The sequence below is a fragment of the Ranitomeya variabilis genome, chromosome 3 (assembly GCF_051348905.1).
Source record: "Ranitomeya variabilis isolate aRanVar5 chromosome 3, aRanVar5.hap1, whole genome shotgun sequence".
In the NCBI taxonomy this organism is placed as follows: Eukaryota; Metazoa; Chordata; class Amphibia; order Anura; family Dendrobatidae; genus Ranitomeya; species Ranitomeya variabilis.
The window spans coordinates 549,976,560-549,999,022 of NC_135234.1; the positions used below are offsets into that span (position 1 = coordinate 549,976,560).

The 22,463-nt window shown below is 42.9% G+C and overlaps 1 protein-coding gene across 2 annotated transcripts in view; it reads left to right on the forward strand.

Annotated features, from left to right (window-relative positions):
- The window catches only part of ABCC4 (ATP binding cassette subfamily C member 4 (PEL blood group)), a 376,997-nt gene that overhangs the window by 349,554 nt on the left and 4,980 nt on the right, over nt 1–22,463 (forward strand). The gene's annotated exons all lie outside the window — the stretch shown is intronic.

Sequence of the window (22,463 nt, forward strand, 5' to 3'; positions counted from 1 at the left end):
AGCACCTCTTTTTTGCTGGAAAAGACCCCCCTCGGCTTATACACGAGTCACAGTCCCACTTACCTGTTCTCCGATGCAGTGCGGAGGTCCCCGGTGTCTCCGGATCATCTGCGCGCTCCCCTACAGCCTCGGTAAGTATTCCAGTGGCTGCTGACAGGGCCGGCGGTCAGCGTTGGCACCAGTACAAGTGCCAGGGTCCTGATCAGGCGGGGGGACACCGGCACGCTATGGGGGCCAGGTGCCTGTGCCACCGCTTGCTCAGGCCCCCGGCACTTGTGATATTCACCTCTCCCCGTTCCACCGCCGCACTGTGTCTTCCGTGTTCTCTGGCTGTGATGTTCAGGTCATAGGGCACAATTACGTGCTTAGTGTGTGCCCTCTGCCTGAACAGTCACTGCAGAGAGCCGGCTACGCTGAGGAGCATCGGCCAGCGGCGAGAGGTGAGTATGATATATATATTTTTTTTTTAATTGCAGCAGCAGCAATATAGGGTATATGATCAGCATAAACTGTATTATTGAGCATTATATGAGCATCTTATGGGGCCCATCATCAACTTTATGGAGCATTATATGGGGCGTATTTTGTATTGAGCATCTTAAGGGATTCTGGTTAGTAGGGAGGTGATATCTGGTCCAGAGATGTAGATCTGTGTGTCATCAGCATAGAGGTGATACTGAAAGCCATGAGATTCTATGAGCTGTCCCAGGCCAAAGGTGTAAATGGAGAAGAGCAGGGGCCCTAGGACTGAACCTTGTGGGACTCCGACAGATAGGGGGCGAGGTGAGGAGGTGGTGTGTGAGTGGGAGATGCGGAATGTCTGGTGTGTTAGGTATGATGAGATCCAGGATAGGGCCCAGTCTGTGATGCCAAGGGATGAGAGATTGGTGACCTTAGTTAGGGCAGTTACAGTGGAATGGTGTGACCGGTAGCCAGATTGTAAGCGGTCAAAGAGGGAGCAAGAAGAGAGATGGGAGGACAGTTCAAGGTAGACGTGTTGTTCCAGTAGTTTGGAGGCATAGGGGAGACGTGATATAGGGCGATAGCTAGATACAGAGGATGGGTCAAGAGAAGGCTTTTTGAGGATAGGTGTGATGGAGGCATGTTTAAAGCACAGGTGGTGAGATGCGATCTTGAGAGTAGAGTGGAGAGTTGATCTTCTGTAATGGTGGAGAAGTTGGTTTTGGAGGTGGAGGGCTGGGAAGTCGGGAGGAAGGGCTCTGGGGGTTGTTGACCAAAACTGTCTCTGATGTTATCAATCTTCTGCTTGAAAAATGAGGCAAAGTCTTCAGCTGAGATAATTGGGGAGGGAGGAGGTGCTGGGGGACGGATGAGAGAATTGAAGGTGTTGAATAACTGTTTAGGGTTGTGAGACAGGGAGGATATGAGAGATGAGAAGTAGGTTTGTTTAGCTGTGGAGAGTGTGGTCTTGAAAGTAGTGAGGGACTGTTTGAATGCGTTGAAGTGCTCGTTGGAGTGGGATCTTTTCCATCTGCGCTCAGCAGCCCTGGAAGCTCGCCTCAGTTCTTTGGTCAGGCTGGTGTGCCAGGGCTGTCTGTTGATTTTGCGAGCTTTGGTATGTGTAAGTGGGGAAGCAGATTCCAAAGCTACAGCTATTGTGGTGTTATATAGAGCAGCAGCGTCATCCGCATTGTGTAAGGAACTTATGTCTGTGAGAGGGAGGAGGGATTCAGAGAATGAATGTAGGTCAAGATGTTTAAGATTTCTGCGAGGGTGTGAAAGTTTGTGGTGTGGGGATTGTAGACATGGAGTGGAGAGGGAAGAGATTGTGAGAAGGTTGTGGTCAGAGAGAGGAAGAGGTGAGTTAGAGAGGTTAGATAGGCAGCAGAGGCGGGTGAAGATGAGGTCCAGTGTGTGACCATCTTTGTGGTGGCTTTAGAAGACCATTGAGTGAGGCCGAAGGAGGAAGTAAGAGCTAGAAGTTTAGTGGCAGCTGAGAGGGAAGTGTCAATGGGGATGTTGAAGTCGCCCATGATGATAGTGGGGATGTCTGCGGAAAGGAAATTAAGTAGCCAGGTGGTGAAGTGGTCAAAGAAGGTGGTGGCTGGCCCTGGGGGGCGGTAAATGACAGCCAGTTGGAGGTTGGAGGGGGAGTAGATGCACACAGAGTGCACCTCAAAGGAAGGGAGGGTAACAGAGGGTGGCAGTGGGATTGGGGTGAAGGAGCAGTTATCTGACAGGAGAAAACCAACTCCTCCGCCATGTTTGCTGCTGGGGGAGGGTGTGAGAAAGGTGGAAGCCACCGTAAGAGAGTGCAGCAGGGGAGGCTGTGTCTGAAGGGGTAAGCCAGGTTTCGGTGATGGCGAGGAAGGAAAGTTTGGTAGTAACAAAAAGATCATGGCTGTAGGAAAGCTTGTTGCAGACAGAGCGAGCGTTCCACAGAGCTCCTGTTAGTGGGACTGGGGAAGCGGGGGCTGGGTGAATGGGTATAAGGTTAGAGAGGTTACGGAAGTTTGTGATAGAGCGTGGATGGGAGGTAGAAATGACTGTGGGGATGTGGTGAGGGGGACCAGGATTTGGAGAGATATCACCAGCAGTGAGAAGGAGCAGAGAAAGTGTTATCAGGTGGGAGCAGGAGAGGGCATGAGGGGGCTGTCTGTGTTTGGAGGCAGAGGATTGTAGGTTAAGGAACAGTTCTGAGGAGGAGGTGAGATGGATGGGGAGGATTGAAGCAGAGATAAACAGTTCCTTACTTGGTGTGGGGATTAGGGGAGGTAGCATAAAGTGAAGGATTATAGGGGTGAGAGTGAAAATAAACAAACATTGTTTACAGTGACTGGCCAGTTCCCTTCAGGTTTTAATTCTACTGTAATCTTCACACTTCTAGGACACACATAGAGGAATCTCACTGCAGATTGAAGTCTATGCAGACTTGAGCTATGCAATATAAGTACAACTAAGTGCATTCAGGTGTGAAGCAGAGAGGAGTGGTCTCTGCTCATCATGGTCAGAGAATTATGAGTGGACCAGATGCATACAATCAAGCCAGAGTAAACAACGTCATAAATAACACGGGTGGGGTAAAGCTGGGGTTAGCTGAAAGGCATACCATGTGAATGCTAGGTGCAGAGGTGAGTCTATGTGCAAAGCTGGGTGATGTACTATGTGCACTTCATAGACAGACAGCAGGAGAGCTGGGTGGATGAACATACCTGTTGGAAGAATAGAGATGGCACACAGCACTCGCTGTGTGTCAGGCAGTGCAGCGGCAGCCACCGAGACCGGAGCAGGGAGCAGCACGGGCACGTTGGGAGGTGAGGAGTGTTTTTTTGTTTTTTTTTGTAACCGTGAGTACTGGACTATGGAGCCATTCTTGGGGGGAGGGGGGCTGTGCTGTATACTATGTGGGCTGTTATATACTACGTGGGCTGTGCTATATACTACATGGCTATTCTATATACTACATGGGCCGTGTTATATACTATGGCTGTGCTATGTACTATATGGGCTGTTATATGCTACGTGGGCTTTTATATACTACATGGCTGTTCTATATACTACGTTGGCTGTGTTATATACTACGTGGGCTGTGTTATATGCTACGTGGGCTGTGTTATACAGTCATGACCAAAAGTACTCACACCCCTGCAATTCTGTCAGATAATACTCAGTTTCTTCCTGAAAATGATTGCAAACACAAATTCTTTGTTATTATCTTCATTTAATTTGTCTTAAATGAAAAAACACAAAAAGAATTGTCCTAAAGCCAAATTGGATATAATTCCACACCAAACATAAAAAAGGGGGTGGACAAAAGTATTAGCACTGTTCGAAAAATCATGTGATGCTTCTCTAATTTGTGTAATTAACAGCACCTGTAAGGGTACCGTCACACAGTACCATTTACATCGCTACGACGGCACGATTCGTGACGTCGCAGCGTCGTATGATTATCGCTCCAGCGTCGTAGACTGCGGTCACACGTTGCAATCACGGCGCTGGAGCGATGCCGAAGTCCCCAGGTAACCAGGGTAAACATCGGGTTACTAAGCGCAGGGCCACGCTTAGTAACCCGATGTTTACCGTGGTTACCAGCGTAAAAGTAAAAAAAAACAAACAGTACATACTCACCATCTGATGTCCGTCAGGTCCCTTGCCGTCTGCTTCCTGCTCTGACTGAGATCCGGCCGTACAGTGAGAGCAGAGCGCAGCGGCGACGTCACCGCTGTGATCTGCTCTCACTTTCCGGCCGGCAGACAGTCAGAGCGGAAAGCAGACGGCAAGGGACCTGACGGACATCAGATGGTGAGTATGTACTGTTTGTTTTTTTTTACTTTTACGCTGGTAACCACGGTAAACATCGGGTTACTAAGCGCGGCCCTGCGCTTAGTTACCCGATGTTTACCCTGGTTACAAGCGAACGCATCGCTGGATCGCTGTCACACACAACGATCCAGCGATGACAGCGGGAGATCCAGCGACGAAAGAAAGTTTCAAACGATGTGCTACGACGTACGATTCTCAGCTGGGTGCCTGATCGCAGTAGCGTGTCAGACACTGCGAGATCGTAACGATATCGCTAGAACGTCACGAATCGTGCCGTCGTAGCGATAAAAATGCCACTGTGTGACGGTACCCTTACTTACTTGTGGCACCTAACAGGTTTTGACAATAACTAAATCACACTTGCAGCCAGTTGACATGGATTAAAGTTGACTCAACCTCTGTCCTGTGTCCTTGTGTGTACCACATTGAGCATGGAGAAAAGAAAGTAGACCAAAGAACTGTCTGAGGACTTGAGAAACCAAATTGTGAGGAAGCATGAGCAATCTCAAGGCTACAAGTCCATCTCCAAAGACCTGAATGTTCCTGTGTCTACCGTGTGCAGTGTAATCAAGAAGTGTAAAGCCCATGGCTAACCTCCCTAGATGTGGACGGAAAAGAAAAATTGACTAGAGATTTCAACGCAAGATTGTGCGGATGTTGGATAAAGAACCTCGACTAACATCCAAACAAGTTCAAGCTGCCCTGCAGTCTGAGGGTACAACAGTGTCAACCCGTACTATCCGTCGGTGTCTGAATGAAAAGGGACTGTATGGTAGGAGACCCAGGAAGACCCCACTTCTTACCCCGAGACATAAAAAAGCCAGGCTGGAGTTTGCCAAAACTTACCTGAAAAAGCCTTAAACGTTTTGGAAGAATGTTCTCTGGTCAGAAGAGACAAAAGTAGAGCTTTTTGGGCAAAGGCATCAACATAGAGTTTACAGGAGAAAAAAAGAGGCATTCAAAGAAAAGAAAACACGGTCCCTACAGTCAAACATGGCGGAGGTTCCCTGATGTTTTGGGGTTGCTTTGCTACCTCTGGCACTGGACTGCTTGACCGTGTGCATGGCATTATGAAGTCTGAAGACTACCAACAAATTTAGCAGCATAATGTAGGGCCCAGTGTGAGAAAGCTGCGTCTCCTTCAGAGGTAATGGGTCTTCCAGCAGGACAATGACCCAAAACAAACTTCAAAAAGCACTAGAAAATGGTTTGAGAGAAAGCACTGGAGACTTCTAAGGTGGCCAGCAATGAGTCCAGACCTGAATCCCATAGAACACCTGTGGAGAGATCTAAAAATGGCAATTTGGAGAAGGCACCCTTCAAATATCAGGGTCCTGGAGCAGTTTGCCAAAGAAGAATGGTCTAAAATTCCAGCAGAGCATTGTAAGAAACTCATTGATGGTTACCGGAAGCGGTTGGTCGCAGTTATTTTGGCTAAAGGTTGTCAAACCAAGTATTTGGCTGAGGGTGCCAATACTTTTGTCTGGCCCATTTTTGGAGTTTTGTGTGAAATGATCAATGTTTTGCTATTTGCTTCATTCTCTTTTGTGTTTTTTTCATTTAAGACAAATTAAATGAAGATAATAATACCAAAGAATTTGTGTTTGCAATCATTTTCAGGAAGAAACTGAGTATTTTCTGACAGAATTGCAGGGGTGTCAATACTTTTGGCCATGACTGTATACTACATGGCTGTGTTATATGCGATCATGAATCGTGATATGTGTTAGGCCGGCGTCACACTCAGCGTAGGGAAATACGGTCCGTATTTTACGGCCGTAATACGCAGTAATTTTCCCAAAACACGGTTCCGTATTCAATGCGAGGATGCGATTTTTACGGACACATGTATCCGTGCTTCATCAGTATGGCAACCGTATGGCTTCCGTATGGTGATATTTTTTTTTGCGCCGGCTTGAAAAATGGACAAATCATGGATCCATCTGCTAAAATATTCTTAAAAGCATATATACAGTCTATATATATATATATATATATATATATATATATATATATATATATATATATATATATGTACACATATATATATATATATACATATATATATATATATATCTATATATATATATATATATATACATATATATATATATATACATACATATATATATATACACTCACTGGCCACTTTATTAGGTACACCTGTCCAACTTCTTGTTAACACTTAATTTCTAATCAGCCAATCACATGGCGGCAACTCAGTGCATTTAGGCATGTAGACATGGTCAAGACAATCTCCTGCAGTTCAAACCGAGCATCAGTATGGGGAAGAAAGGTGATTTGAGTGCCTTTGAACGTGGCATGGTTGTTGGTGCCAGAAGGGCTGGTCTGAGTATTTCAGAAACTGCTGATCTACTGGGATTTTCACGCACAACCATCTCTAGGGTTTACAGAGAATGGTCCGAAAAAGAAAAAAAATCCAGTGAGCGGCAGTTCTGTGGGCGGAAATGCCTTGTTGATGCCAGAGGTCAGAGGAGAATGGGCAGACTGGTTCGAGCTGATAGAAAGGCAACAGTGACTCAAATCGCCACCCGTTACAACCAAGGTAGGCCTAAGAGCATCTCTGAACGCACAGTGCGTCGAACTTTGAGGCAGATGGGCTACAGCAGCAGAAGACCACACTGGGTACCACTCCTTTCAGCTAAGAACAGGAAACTGAGGCTACAATTTGTACAAGCTCATCGAAATTGGACAGTAGAAGATTGGAAAAACGTTGCTTGGTCTGATGAGTCTCGATTTCTGCTGCGATATTCGGATGGTAGGGTCAGAATTTGGCGTAAACAACATGAAAGCATGGATCCATCCTGCCTTGTATGGAGCATCTTTGGGATGTGCAGCCGACAAATCTGCGGCAACTGTGTGATGCCATCATGTCAATATGGACCAAAATCTCTGAGGAATGCTTCCAGCACCTTGTTGAATCTATGCCACGAAGAATTGAGGCAGTTCTGAAGGCAAAAGGGGGTCCAACCCGTTACTAGCATGGTGTACCTAATAAAGTGGCCGGTGAGTGTATATACATATATATATATATATATATATATATATATATATATATATATATATATATATATATATATATATATATATATATATATATATATATATATATACACATATATACAGTTATATGAAAAAGTTTGGGCACCCCTATTAATCTTAAGCTTAATGTTTTATAAAAATTGTTTTTTTTGCAACAGCTATTTCAGTTTCATATATCTAATAACTGTTGGACACAGTAATGTTTAAATGAGGTTTATTGTACTAACAGAAAATGTGCAATCTGCATTCAAACAAAATTTGACAGGTGCATAAATATGGGCTCCTCACCAGAAAAGTGACATTAATATTTAGTAGATACTACTTTTGCAAAAATAACAGCCTCTAGTCGCTTCCTGTAGCTTTTAATGAGTTCCTGGATGAAGGTGTTTTTGACCATTCCTCTTAACAAAACAATTCCAGTTCAGTTAAGTTTGATGGTTGCCAAGCATGGACAGCCCTCTTCAAATGATCCCGCAGATGTTCAATGATATTCAGGTCTGGGGACTGGGATGGCCATTCCAGAACAGTGTAATTGTTCCTCTGCATGAATGCCTGAGTAGATTTGGAGCGGTGTTTTGGATCATTGTCTTGCTGAAAGATCCATCCCCTGCGTAACTTCAACTTTGTCACTTATTTATGAACATTATTGTCAAGAATCTGCTGATACTGAGAGGAATCCATGCGTCCCTCAACTTTAACAAGATTCCCGGTGCCTGCATTGGCCTCACAACCCCAAAGCATGATGGAACCTCCACCAAGTGTTTTTCTTGGAATGCTGTGTTTTTTGGCCGCCATGCATAACGCCTTTTTGTATGACCAAACAACTCAATCTTGGTTTCATCAGTCCACAGGACCTTCTTCCAAAAAGAAATTGGCTTCTCCAAATGTGCTTTTGCATACCACAGCCGACTCTGTTTGTGGCGTGCTTGCAGAAACTGCTTCTTTCGCATCACTCTCCCATACAGCTTCTCCTTGTGCAAAGTGCATTGCATAGTTGACTGATGCACAGTGACACCATCTGCAGCAAGTTGATGCTGCAGCTCTCTGGAGGTGGTCTGAGGATTGTCCTTGACTGATCTCACCATTCTTCTTCTCTGCCTTTCTGATGTTTTTCTTGGCCTGCCATTTCTGGCCTTAACAAGAACTGTACCTGTGTTCTTCCATTTCCTTACTATGTTCCTCACAGTGGAAATTGACAGGTTAAATCTCTTTGACAGCTTTTTGTATCCTTCCCCTGAACAACTATGTTGAATAATCTTTGTTTTCAGATCATTTGACAGTTGTTTTGAGGAGCCCATGATGCCACTCTTCAGAGGAGATTCAAACAGGAGAACAACTTGCAAGTGGCCACTTTAAGTAGCTTTTCTCATGATTGCATACACCTAGCTATGAAGTTCAAAGCTCAATGAGGTTACAAAACCAAAAAAAGTGCTTTAGTAAGTCAGTAAAAAGTAGGTAGGAGTATTTAAAACAAGAAAATGATAAGGGTGCCCATACTTATGCACCTGTCAACTTTTGTTTGAATGCAGATTGCACATTTTCTGTTAGTACAATAAACCTCATTTCAAGGCAGAAACATTACTGTGTCCAACAAATATTAGATATATGAAACTGAAATAGCTGTTGCAACAAAAACAATTTTTATAAGACATTAAGCTTAAGATTAATAGGGGTGCCCAAACTTTTTCATATGACTGTATATGTCTCACTGACATATATACCTATTCTATGTGTACACATTTATTCTACCTATTCTATTCTATTCTGTCAGTGTGATTTTACTGTACACCGCAGTGAATTGCCGGCTTTTCTAGAGAACACCTCTGCGTATTTCTCGCAAGTCACATGCATGGTCCGTGTGTAATCCGTATTTTTCTCGCCCCCATAGACTTTCATTGGCGTATTTTTTGCGCAATACGCTGACAAACGCAGCATGCTGCGATTTTCTACTGCCGTACAAGACCATATAATACGGATCAGTAAAATACGGAAGATAGGAGCAGGGCCATAGAGAATCATGGTACCGTATGCAATCCGTATTTTCTGCGCCTGTCATATGTCCGTAAAACACGCCAGTGTGACGCCGGCCTTAAAGGGGGGGCCCACTGAGACTTTCGCCTGGGGCCCTTAAAAACCTGGAGCCGGCCCTGCTGACATGAAGTCAGAATAAACCTTTCCCGTTTTAGGTTGATGAGGATTACCATAATTATTATTTGCCAAATGCCAGAATAATGAGAGAGAGAGAATGTTTTAAGGCATTTTTATTACTTAGTGTATGTAAACTTCTGACTTTGCATTAAGATTACCATGCCTTTAAACAATTCTCGACTGCCCATATTATAATGTCATGTGTTTGGAAGTTTCTGGTAGGTTTTTTGGCAACATGTGAGTTAGAGACACACCTGTGGATGTATTTTAATGCTCACCTGAAACACACTGTGACTTCCTGCTCCCTCATAGAGCATAGAATGAGCCGGGTAGTCTGAAAAGCTGCAATGTCACTCAGAAGAGGAAAGGAACAGCACTGGATAATGGAAAAAGCCGCAGTAGGTGAGTATAATAACACACTAACAGTACTCAACATACACATTTATACAGATTTATGGACATAAAAGTTCATGGGAGATGGTTTCTTTCATGTGCAGTTTCTATGTGGAAAAGTGAAGCAAGGAATAATTCACTGTTTAGCATTCTAATTCCTTTCATTAACTGACTTTCTTTAAAATTGACTTTCAATAAATTACTGAGTAAATCTTATAATAAATACATTTGTAATGAGGTTTTATTAGCCTTTAATGAAATACATCAGCTTCAGCACAGGAATATGACTGGGTATTTACCATAATGTACACTTCAGCTCATCGTGGCTTGTTGGCTTGTGACTGGAATCGGCTATTACATAATGTATCTGCATGAGAGTTTATGTACATGCTGTGACTCCAGAATGGTTGTAGCTCTGGTGAGCGACATGTTAAAGTGTAATCATCGTTTTAATTTTTATTTCATAAATCAATAGTACACATGAAAATAAGAAACTTTGTAATATATCTTATTAGAAAAATTGACTTTTTTTCTGCTAACACTGATCTTTCATTCTCAAAATTTTGAGTATTCGGATTACATCAGTGAAGACAGATTGGTAGGTTACGGAGATAGATGACAGTTCTTAGAGATACAATTCTATGTTGATGGGAGGAGCTGGAGACAGAGCTCCTCCCCCTCCTACATACATAGAAACTTATCAGTAGCAGCTGCCATCTCCGATCTCAGTAATGGAATAATCTATCTTGACTGAATACAGAGTTTATGTGGTAAGATATATTACAAAGTTGCTTATTTTCTCGTGTTATTAATTTATGAAATAAATAATTATAACACTTACTCTTTAACCCCGTATCGACGTATGATGTACTGGTACGACCTATGTCAGCTCCCTGATTTTGATGTGGGCTTGGCATACAATCCTCATCTTTCCCAGAAAATGATGGCTAATTTAACCCCTTAATGACCACCGATATGCATTAAAATGGCGGCTGCTAAGGGTACTTATTCCCACACTAGATGGTGGCCCGATTCTAACGCATTGGGTATTCTTGAATGTGTATGTAGTTTATTTATAAAGATTTCAGAATAATGCAATGAATACACAGGATTCGGCTGGCCGGGCGCGACCAATTGGCGAAGCGTGGTTCAAATCCCGCGCCAATGCGCGTCTGTCGCTGATTGGTCACGGCCGGCCGGGCTCGACTAATATGAAGCCAGGGCCTGCTCCAGGTTTTTGAGGGCCCCGGGTGAAAGAGTCTCATAGCCCACGTAGCATATAACACAGCCCACGTAGTATATAGCAATGTGGGCACCATATCCCTATTAAAAAAAATGAATTAAAATAAAAAATATTTATATACTCACCTTCCGGCAGCCCCCGGATCCAGCCCAGGCCTTTAGCGATGCTCCTCGCGACGCTCCGTTCCCAGTAATGCCTTGCGGCAATAACACGTGATGATGTAGCGGTCTCGCGAGACTGCTACGTCATCTGGAGTCATTGCCGCAATGCATTCTTGGGACCGGAGCGTCGCGAGGAGCGGGGAAGGCTGACGCGGACGCCGGAAGGTAAGAATATAATTTTTTTTTTAAATTATTTTTAACCCCTTCCCGACCTTTGACGCATACGCTGCGTCATGAAAGTCGGTGCCAATCCGACCTGTGACGCACCGTATGCGTCATGGAGGGATCGCGTCCCTGCAGATCGGGTGAAAGGGTTAACTCCAATTTCACCCGATCTGCAGGGACAGGGCATGTGGTACTTCAGCCCAGGAGGGGTGGCTTTGCCCCCACGTGGCTACGATCGCTCTGATTGGCTGTTGAAAGTGCTACAGCCAATCAGAGCAATTTGCAATATTTCACCTATGAAAATGGTGAAATATTGCAATCCAGCCATGGCCGATGCTGCAATATCATCGGCCATGGCTGGAAATCCTGATCTGCCCCCCCCCACTGCCACCGATCTGCTCCCCGGTCCTCCGTTCAGTCCGGTACTCCCCTGCGTCCGCCTGTACGCTCCCCCGTCCTAGTGTCCGCTCCCCCCTGTGCTCCGATCCACCCCCCTGTGCTCCGATTCACCCCCCCCCCCACCCCTTCATACTTACCGATCCTCCCGGAGTCGGTCCGCCATCTTCCAAAATGGCGGGCGCATGCGCAGTGCGCCCGCCGAATCTGCCAGCCGGCAGATTCGTTCAATGTACATTTTGATCACTGTGATATAACCCATCACAGTGATCAAAATAAAAAAAATTGTAAATGAACCCCCCACCTTTATCACCCCCATAGGTAGGGACAATAATAAAATAAAGAAAATATTTTATTTTTTTTTCCACTAGGGTTAGGGGTAGGGTTAGGGGTAGGGGTATGGCTAGGGGTAGAGTTAGGGGTAGAGGTAGGGGTAGGGTTAGGGCTAGGGTAAGGCTATGTGCACACGTATTCTGGTACTCTGCGGATTTTTCCGCAGCGGATTTGATAAATCCGCAGTGCAAAACCGCTGCGGATTTACCACGGTTTTTCTGCGGTTTTTCTGCAGATTTCACTGCGGTTTTACAACTGCGTTTTCTATTGGAACAGTTGTAAAACCGCTGCGGAATCTGCAGAAAGAAGTGACATGCTGCGGAATGTAAACCGCTGCGTTTCCACGCAGTTTTTTCCGCAGCATGTGCACAGCGTTTTTTGTTTCCCATACCTTTACATTCAACTGTAAACTCATGGGAAACTGCTGCGGACCCGCAGCTGCGGAAACGCTGCTGCGGACCCGCAGCTGCGGAAACGCTGCTGCGGATCCGCAGCATTTTCTGCAGCGTGTGCACATACCCTTAGAATTAGGCTATGTGCACATGGTGCGGATTTGGCTGCGGATCCGCAGCGGATTGGCCACTGCAGATTCGTAGCAGTGTTCCATCAGGTTTACAGTACCATGTAAACCTATGGAAAACCAAATCCGTTGTGCCCATGGTGCGGAAAATACCACGCAGAAATGCTGTGTTGTATTTTCCGCAGCATGTCAATTCTTTGTGTGGATTCCGCAGCGTTTTACACCTGTTCCTCAATAGCAATCCGCAGGTGTAATCCGCACAAAAAACACTGGAAATCTGCGGTAAATCTGCATGTAAAACGCAGTGCCTTTTACCTGCGGATTTTTCAAAAATGGTGCGAAAAAAATCTCACACGAATCCGCAACGTGGGCACATAGCCTTAGGGTTAGGGTTGGAATTAGGGCTAGGGTTGGAAATAGGGTTAAGATTAGGCTTGTGGTTAGGGTTATGGTTAGGGTTAGGGGTGTGTTGGGGTTAGGGTTGTGGTTAGGGTTAGGATTAGCGTTAGGGTTGGGGTTAGGGGTGTGTTGGGGTTAGGGTTGTGGTTAGGGGTGTGTTGGGGTTAGGGTTGTGATTAGGGTTATGGCTAGAGTTGGAATTAGGGTTAGGGGTGTGTTGGGGTTAGAATTGAGGGGTTTCCACTGTTTAGGCACATCAGGGGTCTCCAAACGCAACATGGCGCCACCATTGATTCCAGCCAATCTTGCGTTCAAAAAGTCAAATGGTGCTCCCTCCCTTCCGGGCCCTGACGTGCGCCCAAACAGTGGTTTACCCCCACATATGGGGTACCAGCATACTCAGGACAAACTGGGCAACAACTATTGGGGTCCAATTTCTCCTGTTACCCTTGTGAAAATAAAAAATTGTGGGCTAAAAAATCATTTTTGAGAAAAGAAAAATTATTTTTTATTTTCATGGCTCTGCGTTATAAACTTCTGTGAAGCACTTGGGGGTTCAAAGTGCTCACCACATATCTAGATAAGTTCCATGGGGGTCTAGTTTCCAAAATGGGGTCACTTGTGGGGGGTTTCTACTGTTTAGGCACATCAGGGGCTCTGCAAACGTAACATGATGCCCGCAGGCCATTCCATCAAAGTCTGCATTCCAAAGCGTCACTACTTCCCTTCCGAGCCCCGGCATGTGCCCAAACAGTGGTTTTCCCCCACATATGGGGTATCAGCGTACTCAGGAGAAACTGGACAACAACTTTTAGGGTCAAATTTCTCCTGTTACGCTTGGGAAAATAAAAAATTGAGGGCTAAAAAAATCATTTTTGAGAAAAGAAAAATTATTTTTTATTTTCATGGCTCTGCGTTATAAATTTCTGTGAAGCACTTGGGGGTTCAAAGTGCTCACCACACATCTAGATTAGTTCCTTGGGAGGTCTAGTTTCCAAAATGGGGTCACTTGTGCGGGAGCTCCAATGTTTAGGCACACAGGGGCTCTCCAAACGCGACATGGTGTCCGCTAATGATTGGAGCTAATTTTCCATTCAAAAAGCCAAATGGCGTGCCTTCCCTTCCGAGCCCTGCCGTGCGCCCAAACAGTGGTTTACCCCCACATATGGGGTATCATCGTACTCAGGACAAACTGGACAACAACATTTGGGGTCCAATTTCTCCTATTACCCTTGGGAAAATAAAAAATTCCGGGCTAAAAATCATTTTTGAGGAAAGAAAAATTATTTTTTATTTTCACGGCTCTGCGGTATAAACTTCGGTAAAGCACCTGGGGGTTTAAAGTGCTCACTATGCATCTAGATAAGTTCCTTGGGGGGGTCTAGGTTCTAAAATGGGGTTCACTTGTAGGGGAGCTCCAATATTTAGGCACACAGGGGCTCTCCAAATGCGACATGGTGTCCGCTAACGATTGGAGCTAATTTTTCATTCAAAAATTCAAATGGCGCTCCTTCCCTTCCGAGCCTTACCATGTGCCCAAACAGTGGTTTACCCCCACATGTGAGGTATAGGTGTACTCAGGAGAAATTGCCCAACAAATTCTAGGATCCATTTTATCCTGTTGCCCATGTGAAAATGAAAAAATTGAGGCTAAAATAATTTTTTTGTGAAAAATAAGTACTTTTTCATTTTTACAGATCAATTTGTGAAGCACCTGGGGGTTTAAAGTGCTCACTATGCCTCTAGATAAGTTCCTTGTGGGGTCTAGTTTCCAAAATGGGGTCACTTGTGGGGGAGCTCCAATGTTTAGGCACACAGGGGCTCTCCAAACGCGACATGGTGTCCGCTAAAGATTGGAGCCAATTTTTCCTTCAAAAAGTCAAATGGCGCTCCTTCCCTTCCGAGCCCTGCCGTGAGCCCAAACAGTGGTTTACCCCCACATATGAGGTATCGGCGTACTCAGGACAAATTGTACAATAACTTTTGGGGTCCAGTTTCTCCTTTTACCCTTGGGAAAATAAAAAAATTGTTTCTAAAAGATCATTTTTCTGACTAAAAATGTAAATGTTCATTTTTTCCTTCCATGTTGCTTCTGCTGCTGTGAAGCACCTGAAGGGTTAATAAACTACTTGAATGTGGTTTTGAGCACCTTGAGGGGTGCAGTTTTTAGAATGGTGTCACTTTTGGGTATTTTCAGCCATATAGAACCCTCAAACTGACTTCAAATGTGAGGTGGTCCCTAAAAAAAAAATGGTTCTGTAAATTTTGTTGTAAAAATGAGAAATCACTGGTCAAATTTTAACCCTTATAACTTCCTAGCAAAAAAAAATTTTGTTTCCAAAATTGTGCTGATGTAAAGTAGACATGTGGAAAATGTTATTTATTAACTATTTTGTGTCAAATAACTCTCTGGTTTAACAGGATAAAAATTCAAAATGTGAAAATTGCGAAATTTTCTAAATTTTCACCAAATTTCCGTTTTTTTCACAAATAAACTCAGAAATTATCGACCTAAATTTACCACTAACATGAAGCCCAATATGTCACGAAAAAACAATCTCAGAACCGCTAGGATCCGTTGAAGCGTTCCTAAGTTATTACCTCATAAAGGGACACTGGTCAGAATTGCAAAAAACAGCCAGGTCATTAAGGTCAAAATAGGCTGGGTCATGAAGGGGTTAACATATGTTTTAACTATTGATGCTGCATAGGCAGCATCAATAGTAAAAAGTTGGTCACACTTACAGGGGTAATGGCAGCGTTAATGGACTGCTTTACAACGCGTTATGCCGCGGTGATAATCAGCTGACACCCGGCCGCGATCCCCCCCATGAGCGCAGCTGATCGTGTTAGATGTACTATTATGTCGGTGGTTATATGGGCCCATACCACCTCGACGGGATAGTACGTCTAATGTCAGAAAGGGGTTAACCTTCTCAACTTCCTAACAAAAAAAAGTTTCCAAAACTGTGCAGTTGTAAAGTAGACATGTGGAAATGTTATTTGTTAATTATTTTGTGTGACATAATGATCTGATTTAAGGGCGTAAAAATTAAAAGTTTGAAAATTGCTAAATTTTCAAATTTTTTGCCAAATTTCTATTTATTTTCACAAATGAACACAAGTCATATCGAATAAATGTTATCACTATCATGAAGAACAATGTCACAAAAAAACAGTCTTTAAATTGGTGGGATCCATTGAAGCGTTCTAGAGCTATAAGTCATAAAGTGACAGTGGTCAGAATTGTAAAATTTGGTTTGGTCATTAATGGCAAAATTGGCTTGGGTTTAATCTGCAGATGGTAACGTATTAAATCTCAGTCAATCTCTGACAGCGATAATTAGCACACGATGGCAGGGGGTGCAAATAATTCCATGTGCCCAACAGTGAACCCGTGATGTGATCATGGAGCACCGACGGGTTGCCAGAACAGCTGGAAGAGTGCTGAAAACCCCCATACCTTTTCGTGCACTGCTACTTATAGCACGAGCGATTATCCGCTTTAAGTGGGGATTATTAAATACAGTAAAAAGTGAGAAAAATGTTTTTAAAAATTACAAAAAAAAGTTCAAATAGCCCCTTTGTGCCATATTAAAAATAAAAAATACACATATTTGGTATCACAGAGTTCTTAAAAGTCCGATCGTTCAAAATATAAACTTAATTAATCTGATTGGTAAACGGCGTAATAAGAAAAAATTGAAATGCCAGAATTACCCGTTTTTGGCCGCCACAATATTGCAATAAAATGCAGTAAGAAGCCACCAAATATCATATCTTATGCAAAATGGTGTCAGTTCAGGGCGAAAATCATGAGAACTCATATAGCACTGTATCCAGAAAAATGAAAGTGTACGCATCTTGGAAAATGGCGGCACAAGCACAAATGTACAGTATTTATTTTTTTAATTTCTGATTTTTTTTTCTCATTATTTAAATAGCAATTAAAAAAAACATACATTTGGTATCTGCTTACTTGTACTGACCTGGAGAATTATATTGCCAGCTCAGTTTTACCGTATAGTTCACATGGAAAATAGAAAACCCAAAAAACAGTTGTGAAATTGTACTTATTTTGCAATTTCAAGACACTTGGAATTTTTTTCCCTTTTTCCAGTGCATCACATGATTAAATGAATGGTTTAATTCAAATGTACAACTTGTCCTGGAAAAACACAAGCCCTCATACAGCTATATTGATGGAAAAATAAAAAAGTTATGATTCTTGGAAAAAGGGGAGGAAAAAACGAAAAAAAAAAAAAAAGGAAAATGGCCAAGAGGAGAAGGGGTTAAGCATAAAAGAATATCAGTTGCTACACATCATACATATTCAAGGCACTTTCTAAAGGTACCTTCACACGAAACGACTTTGTAACGATATCGCTAGCGATCCGTGACGTTGCAGCGTCCTCGCTAGCGATATCGTTTCGTTTGACACGCAGCAGCGATCAGGATCCTGCTGTGATGTCGCTGGTCGCTGAATAAAGTCCAGAACTTTATTTGGTCGTCCGATCGCCGTGTATCGTTGTGTTTGAAAGCAAAAGCAACGATACCAGCGATGTTTTACACTGGTAACCAGGGTAAACATCGGGTTACCAAGCGCAGGGCCGCGCTTAGTAACCCGATGTTTACCCTGGTTACCAGCGTAAAAGTAAAAAAACCAAACAGTACATGCTCACCTGCGCGTCCCCCAGCGTCTGCTTCCTGACACTTACTGAGCGCCGGCCCTAAAGTGAAAGTGAAAGCACAGCGGTGACGTCACCGCTGTGCTGTTAGGGCCGGAGCTCAGTCTGTGTCAGGAAGCAGACGCTGGGGGACGCGCAGGTGAGTATGTACTGTTTGTTTTTTTTACTTTTACGCTGGTAACCAGGGTAAACATCGGGTTACTAAGCGCGGCCCTGCGCTTAGCAACCCGATGTTTACCCTGGTTACCCGGGGACCTCGGCATCGTTGGTCGCTGGAGAGCGGTCTGTGTGACAGCTCCCCAGCGATCAAACAGCGACGCTGCAGCGATCGGCATCGTTGTCGCTATCGCTGCAGCGTCGCTTCGTGTGAAGGTACCTTTACTAGTACTGTTCAACAGTTACTATATTGCAATTAAAGGGCATCACCGCTCCAGACATCCCTAATTGGGGTTTTATTGGTTTGGCTTAATGTAATAAACTTTGTGCTTTATACTTAAAAGTTTACACTCATATTCTTAGAGCACCTTTGAACAGGTCAAAAGTGACCATTTTTTGCTCTTATTTTATTCTTCCTTCTCCTCTGAGCATCCAGGAGACTTTTTGTAAATCTACCATACAGTTCCAAAGATATGAAGATTTTTATATGGTCCTTATGAAGAGGACGTTATTCACACTGCAGAGCAGCCTGAAGATATGCCCCCTCAGAGAATCCTGTGAGCAATGCCCCCTTGGTAAAGACCGTAATAGTTACTATTAAACAAAATCTCCAATATCTCTGGAACCATATGCAGAGTCTTCTAGACAAGATAAGCAACATGTACAATTTATTTCCAATAGAGCTTGTAAACGCTGCTCTAAAGCGGGCAGGACTGTTGTTCCAGCAAGCATCAGAGTCAATGCACTTCTGTAAAACTGGTTTGAATCCTCCCTTTAAAGTTATGACTAAGGGCTACTGTAAACCTCTGTGATTTACAAATGTTCTGTAAAGTATATGTTCAGGATGAAACTTATTGTTCTAAGGACTGAAAAGGATGTTACATCTATAAATGTATTTTTTGTCCATTGCTTTATATAACTAGCGCTCTATGTGTATTAGACAAAGAATTCTGGACTATGAGCCTTTATAAGGAGACATTTTTGTTACCAGCACTACAGATTTCCCATAAGAGGAAAGACTGTCTGCTACTCAAGGTCAGGGCTGAATTATAGCTTATACAGTGGCAGATGGCTTGGATATTCTTCATTTAATACCTACATACATGTAAAGTAGCTAGATACTGACACACTACCACATACATTATTGTAATACTCTTCTTCATACTCTGTCATGCACCTATGTATTTTGCATGATGAATGTGCAATAATCTAAATGTATTTAAAGTGAAAGGAATGGTCCTCTCTTGTGCAATATACAGAAAAAGAAGTCTCGCACTCAACTTCGGTATATTTGCAGATTTATTTGGTGCTGAAGTAGCACTGGAGAAACGTTTCAGCCTCAACTAGGCTTTCCTCAGTCACTACAACATTCAGAATGAAAACAAAATATAATACAGTGTATAAATAAACAGCCAAGTACAAAAAACAAAGTATATACAATTTATCAAGAGAGCCATACTTGTAGGATAATATAAACTTTATGTCAGAGTATAACCATATGTAATATTCTCGCTCAATATGATGATTAGAGATAAATGAAATATATTCTGGAACAAACACATACCGTGCTGTGCCTTTCACGCTGCATGGACATTAGTATTGGTCAGGACACAAGTCATGTGTGATGCCTAAAATGGCGTGATAGAAGAGAGCAATGGTTCATAACCGTGTGAACGGAGAGGGTATGCATAGTGGTATGCTTAGCAAGATAGTGGTACTTACACTAGATGGTCGCCTTGTGAAAACGTACAATGGTGATAGAAACCGGATTCTGAGTAAACTGTAAATCACTGATAGTGGAGGAGAAAGGAGGAAGAAATATAGGTATAGGCCAGTGGTATATTGTGATATATGTTATATGTGCAAAAACCTCCATGTATGTTTACCTCAGAGGTAAACATACATGGAGGTTTTTGCACATATAACATATATCACAATATACCACTGGCCTATACCTATATTTCTTCCTCCTTTCTCCTCCACTATCAGTGATTTACAGTTTACTCAGAATCCGGTTTCTATCACCATTGTACGTTTTCACAAGGCGACCATCTAGTGTAAGTACCACTATCTTGCTAAGCATACCACTATGCATACCCTCTCCGTTCACACGGTTATGAACCATTGCTCTCTTCTATCACGCCATTTTAGGCATCACACATGACTTGTGTCCTGACCAATACTAATGTCCATGCAGCGTGAAAGGCACAGCACGGTATGTGTTTGTTCCAGAATATATTTCATTTATCTCTAATCATCATATTGAGCGAGAATATTACATATGGTTATACTCTGACATAAAGTTTATATTATCCTACAAGTATGGCTCTCTTGATAAATTGTATATACTTTGTTTTTTGTACTTGGCTGTTTATTTATACACTGTATTATATTTTGTTTTCATTCTGAATGTTGTAGTGACTGACGAAAACCTAGTTGAGGCTGAAATGTTTCTCCAGTGCTACTTCAGCACCAAATAAATCTGCAAATATACCGAAGTTGAGTGCGAGACTGCTTTTTCTGTATATAGAAGGATTTGGGTACCTAGTCTCTGCACCAGAAATAGCAGTGCACACGGTGTTTTCTCCATCTCTCTTGTGCAATGTCCCATCCTCTGTACAAGGTGTTATATCTATATAATGCAATTATGGTTCACATATATATAGGTGTTTCTCATAAAATTAGAGTATCATCAAAAAGTTAATTTATTTCAGTTCTTCAATACAAAAAGTGAAACTCATATATTATAATAGTCATTACAAACAGAGTGATCTATTTCAAGTGCTTTTCTGTTAATGTTGATGATTATGGCTTAGACAATTAAAACCCAAAAAGTCATTATCTCAGTAAATTAGAAAAATTAACAAAAAACACATGCAAAGGCTTCCTAAGCGTTTAAAAAGGTCCCATAGTATGTTTCAGTAGGATCCACAATAATGGGGAAGACTGCTGACTTGTCAGATGTCCAGAAGGCAGTCATTGATACATTCCACAAGAAGGGTAAGCCACAAAAGGTCATTGCTAAAGAAGCTGGCTTTTCAGAGTGCTGTATCCAAGCATATTAATGGAAAGTTGAGTGAAAGGAAAAAGTGTGGCAGGAAAAGCAACCGGGATAACCGCAACCTGAAAGGATTAAGAAAAGGTCATTCAAAAATTTGGGGAGATTCACAAGTAGTGGACTGCTGCTGGAGTCATTGCTTTAAGGGCCACCACACACACAGAGGACATGGGCTACAAGTGTCGCATTCCTTGTATCAGGCCGCTCGTGACCAATAGACAACGCCAGAAGCGTTACCTGGGTCAAAGAGAAAAAGAGCTGGACGTTGCTCCGTGGTCCAAGGTGTTTTTTTCAGATGAAAGTAAGTTTTGCATTTCATTTAGAAATCAAGGTCCCAGAGTCTGTAGGAAGAGTGGAGTGGCCAACAAACCAAGCTGCTTGAGGTTTAGTGTGAAGTTTCCACAATCAGTGATAGTTTGGGGAGCCATGTCATCTGCTGGTGTAGGACCACTGTATTTTATCAAGACCAAAGTCAGCGCAGCCGTCTACCAGGAAATTTTCGAGCACTTCATGCTTCCCTCTGCCAATGAGCTTTTTGGAGATCGAAATTTCCTTCTCCAGCAGGACATGGCACCTGTCCACACTGCCAGTAGTACCAATACCTGGTTTAAAAACAACAGTATCACTGTGCTTGATTGGCCAGCAAACTCGCCTGACCTTAACCCTTCTAAAGAATCTATGGGGTTTTGTCAAGAAGAGGAAGATGAGACACCAGACCCAACAATGCAGACGAGCTGAAGGCTGCTATCAAAGCAACCTGGGCTTCCATGACACCTCACCAGTGCCACGGGCTGATCGCTTCCATGCCACGCCGCATTGATGCAGTAATTGATGCAAAAAGATCCCTACCAAGTATTGAGTGCATTTACTGAACATACATTTCAGTAGGCCAACATTTCGGATTTTAAAATCATTTTTCAAGCTGGGTGTTATAAAGTATTCAAATTTACTGAGATAATGACTCTTGGGTTTTCATAAGCTGTAAGCCATAATCATCAACATAAACAGAAATAAACACTTGCAATACATCACTCTGTTTGTAACGACTCTATATAACATGAGTTTCACTTCTTGTATTGGAGAAATGAAATAAATTAACTTTTTGATGATATTCTAATTTTGTGAAAAGCACCTGTATATCTGCCTGTCACTGTCTCATAGTACCGAGGGAGAGGTTCAGAGTGCTAACTATATGCTCCAACAACAAAAACCCTGAGAAAAAAAGCTCCTCTAAAATATCAAATCTTTATTAATGAACCTAATAAAATTTGCTCAGAGAACAGGGAACACCCATACGGAAAAGGAGGATCAATGGGCTGTAGAAGTCTGTACAATATATACATCAAGAAAGTTGTCTCATAGTAATAGTAATGAATTGCATTGCAAAACCTACGATAGTTCTTCCCTGAATAGTAACCACCCTGCTAAACAAGCTTGGGCAACCGGGCAGCTA